The sequence below is a fragment of the Suncus etruscus genome, chromosome 8 (genome assembly GCF_024139225.1).
Source record: "Suncus etruscus isolate mSunEtr1 chromosome 8, mSunEtr1.pri.cur, whole genome shotgun sequence".
Classification (NCBI taxonomy): domain Eukaryota; kingdom Metazoa; phylum Chordata; class Mammalia; order Eulipotyphla; family Soricidae; genus Suncus; species Suncus etruscus.
Genome location: NC_064855.1, coordinates 3,384,633 through 3,392,338, shown reverse-complemented (window position 1 = coordinate 3,392,338; position 7,706 = coordinate 3,384,633).

Below are 7,706 nucleotides of genomic sequence, written 5' to 3'. Positions count from 1 at the left end.
GGCTACTTGGCACCAGCCCAGCAGGAGATAGATCTAGGGCAGAGCCATGAAGGACGCAGGGGAGAGTGATCTTGGCCTCGCAGGCCACTTAAGAGGATGAGGATGAAGGTGGTGGGTGCCTCCAGCCAGGAGAGACACAGGACACGGGACATCTGCACCCCCATCCCAATCAGTGACGTCTCTGCTCAGAATGATGAGCTGCAAGGACCCAGAAGGTCAGACCAGAGATGAGCAATTGGGCACAGTCGGGCTCGTGCTGGCACATGGTTTCCTAGAGGCTGCAGAAGGGGGTGATGACATTTGGAATTGGCATGTGTGAAGGAAAGCTGGGAGCCTAGACACCGTTCAGGACCGGAGAGGAGAGGAAGTCATATGACCCCAGCCTGCCTGGACCCTGCAGAGGCAGGAGCTGCGCTAGAGGCTCAATGGCATGGCCAAGAGTTCTTGTAAGTGAAGCATGGAACCAGCGCTGGGAGTTTTGTCCCTGTCCTCAACCTTTAGGTTCTTACTCCCATTTCCTTACCCCCACTTCCTGTGGCATGTATTGGGGGGGGGGGATATTTTCATGCTGAACATATTCCCCAGCAGCCCCATCAGACGACCCCAAGATGCCTTCCCCACAGAGAGGTGCCTTGGCACTGCCTACCCCTGGACTAGGCTTTCGGGTTGCCCAGTGAGTTTCCCCAGACATCCTATACTCAGTAGCTCTCATTGAAACAAGCTTTTTCTCTCTTCACCAGGGAAGCACCTGCCCTAGGGACCGTGGACAAGCCATTGTGACTGAGTGTGACCTTCAAAGGTAAGTGTTTTTGGTTTGTTTTCATTTTGGCCACATCTAGCGGCACTCGGGTTACTCCTGGCTCTACATTTAGAAATCACTCCTGGTAGGCTCGAGGGGCCATATGAAATGCTGGGGATCAAACCCAGATCTGTCCCAGATTGGCTGTGTGCAAGGCCAGCCAGTGTCCTACTGCTGTGCTGTTGCATAAAGTAAATCTTGAAGCAAGCTGCTTGGCCTTGGATTAGACTGGAGTCCTCTTGCTCTGTCACCTGCCACACAGAACTGCCCAAATATGTTGTTGTTTTTGGTTTATGGGCCATACCCTCCTGTGCTCAAGGCTTATTCCTGGCGCCATGCTCAGGCTCACTCTTTGGGGGACCATATGGGATGTGGTGGACCAATCTGGGTTGGCTGTATGCAAGGTAGTCGCCCTCCCTCCCTGTTGTCCTATTGCTCCAGTCCTCAAATATTGGTTGAATAAGGAAGCTCCAAGTCTTCAACTTATTATTTCCTGTGCAGAAATTCTGTGGCTTAGTGATTGCAAAGACAACTTATTTTTCAGTTTGGATAGAACATCATATCTGTTGTGGCATCACCACTCCTGCTTGTGGCTCTGAGACCCCCAAAGCTCGTGCACAGTAGTCTGTTTTGGTTCCTTATTGCTTCCAGCCAAGCCTGCCTGGATGTGCACAATGGCTGTGGCTCTTTCAGCAGCTGTGCTCAGCCAGCTGGTCGATTGGTCAGTCTGTGGCATCCTGGTGCTGGGGGCACTGCAGTGGAACTCAGGGAACCCTGTATGGTGCCGGGTATTTGAATCAAGTATTCTATCCACCACAGAGCTGGCCAGACACGGGCTTGCTTTGTGGTTCTTTGGGTCTTCCCATAGTTCTGGTACACTTTTCCCTCTGTCGTCTTCCTCATTCACGGCCTCTCTTCTAGATCTTCCCTCTGTCTCCCATGTCACCAACCCTGGCTCAGCCTCCCTCTCTCTGCGTAGTGGCCTGGTCTTTACTCCAGGGTTCCACACTGCCCTCTTCCCATGTTCCACCCTCCACCCCAGAAGCTGAGGGCTGTGACTCCCTCCACCTGTGTGATCGATACAAACAACCAGACCAGCCACATCTTGTTTCTTTCTCTTCCTCACTGTGTCACCTCTCGTCCCCCCTTGAACTTGTGAAAATATTGAAAAGCAAAATGCGTGAAAAATGAGCTGAAAAATGGGACCTCCAGGATTGTGGCACCTCAGCAGTGGTGGTGCCCAGTTTACTCCTTTGAAGGCATCTGGCAACTTCTTGGGACACCGGGGTCCCCTACCACCATCCCTGACCGTTCCTGTGGGCATGCCTCCTTGAATCGGGCATCTGTCCCCTCTGCTTGTTTCCGGGCCATGTGTTATGGCTTCATATGCAATTCATGGTGTTGTGTATGTTCCCCATGAACACACTTCACCCTTGGTTTCCTGGCCTCCACAGCTCTGGGATCCCTCCAGGTAGTGCCTAGAGTCTCTGAGGTTGGGGTGACTCTGTATCCCCCACAAGCCGGGGAGCTCTGGAAGGGACGTGGACTGGGGAGAAACATCCAGTGACCCACAGGTAGGGAAAGGCCTGGCATCTGAACTCTGACTTGTGCCTCGCTCACACCAGGCTGCCCTGCAAGCTAGCTGAGCGCCCCTGCTTGCCTCATGGCCATCTCTGTGCTTCCTTTGACCTCTCCGTGCCAGGATGCAGGACTGACCTCCAGCCCACAGGTAGCTTGGTCTGGCTGTCTCCTCCCCATCAGCAGGACCTGTCACCCCTGTGGGTAGCATTTACTCCTGGGTCTGAGGGTGCCTGTTTGGGCTGTGCTTCATCCTTGTGAGGGCACAGTCTGCTGCACTTGTGTGCGGGTGGTTTCCTGGCTGCTCCCTGCGTATGTCCCCCTCTGCCTGAGAAAGAACTTTCTCTTGCAGGTTTGGGATAGAGCCTGGGCCTCACACATGCAGGGTATGCGCTCCATCACTGAGCCACACCGTGTGTCCCAGGAAAGAGAACTGTACGATGTCCAGAATAGGAAGTTAGTTCCCTCAGCTCTCTGGCATGCACGCGTACACTTGCCTTTCGGTTCCTTGACCCAGCTGGGATCAAGGACAAGGACATGGTTGCTAGGAAACACTGGTGGTGGCTCCCGGAGCCCCAGAGAAACTCTTGCTTTCGGTCTGGGGGTGGCTCATTGGCAAAAGACCATGAGTTCATTCCCTGCTTCTTCCCTCAAGCACCGGGCATAGGCCTGTTTCTGGGTTTCCACCTCTACTGTAGAGGCTACTACAGTCACTGGCAAGTGGAAAGGAAAATATCTTACTACCAGTGAGGAAAACATTTCTTGTTTCGTTTTTGTTCGTTTTGTTTTGTTTATTGGTTGTTTGGTTTTTGGGCCACAACCAGTGGTGCTCAGAGTTTACTCCTGGCTGTACACTGAGAAATGACATCTGGCAGGTTTGGGGACCACATGGGATGCTGGGGATTAAACCGGGTTGGCTGAGTGCAAGGCAAGTGCCTGACCTGCTGTGCTATTGCTTGGACAACAGCAGAAAAGACATTTCATTTTGGTTTTTGGGCCACACCTGACTGCACTCAGGGGTTACTCCTGGCTGTGCACTCAGACATCGCTTCTGGCAGGCTCGGGGGACCAGATGGGATGCTAGGGATGGAACCCGGGTCAGCAGCGCGCAAGGCAAATGCTCTACCACTATGCTCTCTGTCTCCAGACCCAGAAGAGACATTTTAATCGCACTTGGTGCTGCTGTTGGCTCCAGATTTCTTGCTGGTTTCCCTGCTCGGGCAGTGAGCAGATGGGCCTGCACTCCCACGGCTTCCACGCACGCTTCCAGAACAGTGTTTCCCCAGTGTTGCTGGCCGAGATTTATGCTCCAGTTTGTGTTCAGCAGGTGAGCAGCTGAGGAGGGTGGTGTGTGGAGGGAGGGAGGGGGCCCCATCTGTGGGGTGGCTATGTGCTCATTTGCCAGTGGCCGGATCCTCCAGCCTCTGCTTCCGCAGAGCTGCCTGTAGTGCAGGCGCTGTCGTGATGCCCGCTGCAGAGCCCTGCTCGCCTGGGCGAGAGTGTGCGGCTGCTGTCAGCCCTGCCTCTGCAACCCAGCTAAGGAGCGCTGGGCCTTTTTGGGGGGCTTGAGGCCCGACGCCGCTCAGAGTAAGCCCTGGTGGACTGGGGGATGGAACCGGGGCCAGCGCTCGCTGCTCGCTGTGCTGCGGCTCTGGGCCGGGAGGGCGCGGACGGGGAGGGCAGGCTGGGCCTGAGCCGTCCCTCCGAGGCCCTGGAGCTGGGCCGGGGACTTGCCAGGCGTGGCCGTCTGCGCCTGTCTGCGCGCCCGCTGGTGGCCCCGGTGCTGCTTGCGTGTGTCCGGTTGCGCGCGGCTTGGGCGCCTCGAGGTTGCCCTGGGGCAGGCCTGCTCGGTGGGCGGGGCCAAGGCGAGCGTCGCGCGCGGCGAGGAAGTGGGCGGGGCCGTGGCGAGCGCCTAGCGCGCGGCGGGGGGGAGTGGGCGGGGCTGGAGGGCGGGGCCGAGGCGAGCGTCGCCCTGCGCGCGGGCAGTGGGCGGGGCCCGCGGCGACTTCCGGGCGGGCGGCGGAGGAGACGCGAGGCGGGAGCGCGCGGGGCGCCACGTCCACCCGGCGCGGCGGCGGCGGCGATCAGCGCCGGGAGCGGGCCGGAGGCGGAGGCCGAGGAGGTGAGGGCGGGCGGCGGAGGAGGGCCGGGGAGTCGCCCCCGAGGGAGCGGAGGGCCAGGCCTCGGGGGCGCGTGCAGCGTCTCGGGGCGCGGGGCGGCCGTGGCAGGGCTGGGACCCCGGAGGACTCGGCCCAGAACTTCCCGGGTGCCCGCAGGTGGCCGGGAGCGCCTGTCTCGCTCGGACCGCCGAGCAGCTGCGTCCCCTCTGGCCCCTCGGAGCCCGCACCTCGGCCAAGGCGAGGCCCTCCACTCTCCGCCTCCTGTCACCGGGCCCGCTGTCACTTTCATTCCGTGTCCTCCGGGTGACCAGTGTCCGCCTGAACCCGCGCCAAAGGGCAGAGTCCAGACCCAGGGCATGCAGGTGGCCCCTGGCGCCAGGGACTGCGGCTGCCCTGGGCCCCGCTGGCCCCTACTCCCCTCGGGTACTCAGCACACAGGGAGAACCCCCCTGCCTCCCCTCTCACACCCACCTCAGCCCCGCCTGCCCGGGACCGAAGGGCCCAGAGTACCAGGGACTGACCCCGTAAGGGATCGCCGCCCCGCATCTGGATTGCGGCTTCCAGAGCGTGTCAGGAATCAGGTCCAGAAATGTGTGCGCGTCTCGCACTTCCCCTGGGGTCTCACAGGAACCGTCGGCCCAGCCTGTCCGTGGCCTGGGCTCTGCACAACGGGGCCAGGTGTCTTCCCGTGTGGCGGAGAGACTCGGGAATTCTAGCTTCCTCCCCAGGCACCCCTGCCCAGCAGAGCACCGAGGCAGTGGGTGGGCTCAGCGCTCCCCGGTGCTGGAAACGGGCTTGGTGGGGCTCCCCACTAGGTGGTGCTGCCCTCTGGCATCAGCTGGCCCAGGTGCTGCTTGCTACTTCGGGAAGCACCGTCTCACACGCTGGCCACTTAGTCTGCTGGCTCCCTGGTGGCGGCTTCCTGAGCTCCGACCTGCATCTGTCATGCTGGCTGTAGGATAGGGCAGGGCCCAGGAGCGCCTTCTTGCTGTAGCACGGGTGGGAGTCAGAAAGGTTGGAGTGGCTGGAGAGAGAGCACAGCGGTAGGGCATTTGCCTCGTACACAGCCTACTCGGGACAGACCCGGGTTCCATCCAGGGCCGTGGAGTCGGAGTCGAGGAGTCAGAGAACTTCAATCCCTGGCATCCCATATGGTCCCCGAGCCTGCCAGGAGCAATTTCTGAGCACAGAGCCAGGAGGAACCCCTGAGCAAAGCCAGGTGTGACCCAAAAACTAAAACAAAAAGAAAGGTTTGAGTGTGAGTCAGGAAAGTTTGGGTGTGACTGCAGCCAAAGATGTGTGACTTCCCAAATAAAGGAAAACGCCACAAGCTCTTCACTGCTTCTGTGTGAAATACAAAGTTATTCATGATTCTCAGTGGTACAGTGTCCAAGCAGCAATCCCACCCAACCATCAGTGTCCCTTTTCCCTCCTGCCCCTTGAAAGATAGATTTTTTTTCTCTTTTTTTTTTTTTTGGTCTTTGGGTCACACCTGGCTCTATGCTTAGAAGTCACTCCTGGGGCCAGAGAGATGGCATGGAGGTAAGACGTTTGCCTCACATGCAGAAAGACGGTGGTTCAAATCCCAGCATCTTAAATCCCCCGCACCCCCGTGCCTGCCAGGAGCAATTTCTGAGCGCAGAACCAGGAGTAACCCCTGAGTGCTGCTGGGTGTGACCCAAAAACCAAATATATATCGCTCCTGGCAAACTCAGGACTATATAGGATGCTGGGTTCGAACCACCATCCTTCTGCATGCGAGGCAAACGCCGTAGCTCCATGCTATCTCTCCAGCCCCAGATACTCTCTCTTTTAGGCACTATTTGCCGAACTGCTACTGACAGGGCATCGTGCACATCACTGTACAATGGCACAACCTTGCCACCCCTGCCCACAGCTGGGGATTGGGTCTCCACTCAGTCATGGTGCCCCTGAACCACCATCTGGAGGACGGGAAAGTCCGTTCCCCTGCCCTATGGGAGGTGTTGGTCAGTACAACACACTGATGCTTTATCGAAGAACAGCTGTCAGGGTTGGGGGGTGGAGGGACAAATGGATTCATTGTAGAGTCCAAGCCTGCCTCAGTCATGTGGGGCAGGACAGCCAGCAGAAAGTACAGAAAGGTCAGGTGTGAGGAAGCATCTTGCAGAGGCAGCCAGGGGGTCGGTGCTGACCCTCCTGTTCTCCAGGGCCATCAGCCAATGCAGAGACCTTCCCTCAGTATAGGGAAAGCTGTGACCAGTGAAGTAGAGCTGACGTGGGAGGTTCCAACGAGGCCTCACAACAGTCAAGTCAAGTCCCCACTGCACACTGTGTGTGTGCATGTAAGTTGAATGATCCCAGGTCACTGCTGGAAGGAAGCAATGTAGACTTGTGTGTGCTGGTCTGGCATGGTCTTTGTTGCTGTGGAAGGAAATTAGGGAGTGTTTGGACACCCTCTGCTTGGGAGCAGGGCATATACCAGCCCCTGGGCATGGGTGGACACCTGCTGGGGATAGAGGAAGACAGACAGGCTTTTGGTCTCTTCCCAAGACTCCCCTCACTTCCCCTCCAGGCCACACTGTCCTTTGGAGAGGGGTTCAGAGGTATGGAGGGTTGTTGTGCTTGGCTGCCTTTGACCTGGGGGCTCTCCCCTCTCTGGGTGCTCTGCCCATTCCCCACTCTGCAGTTCCTGCCATTTCTTCCAGAGACAGAAGGGTCTTAAAGAGTTCCTTGTTTCTGTCCATCTGCAATGGGGTAGGTTTCTTCACCTTGTAGTTTTTCTCAACTCTGGCTGCCTCGCTCAGGACTTGAGAATCAGGAAGCAGAGGTTCCTCTCTGTTGCCTCTCTGGCTCACTGCATGGCCTGCCATTGACCAGACCCCATTTAGCCAAGCTTGTCTGTGGAGAACATCACCAGGCCCGTAAGAAGTAGAGTGCTCCAAAGCCGGGGAATTCGCTCAACCTCCCTAAAACCTGAGGTTTGCTGCCAGAAAGCTCCTTTTTTGATAGCAAAATACCTTCAACTTTCCTTGACATTTCTTGTTTGAGAAATGTGAATAGGCCAAATCAAAACCCTGAGTGTGTCGCCTCTCCCCTGATGGCCAGCAGCTGAAGGAGACCTTAGCTGCTTCTCCCCTACCTGGGCCTGAGTGGGGAGTAGGCACTGGTCATGTGGGGTGGACTGTCAAGAGGCTGAAACTCTGCAGGCCTGAGACTGGTTCTAGCTA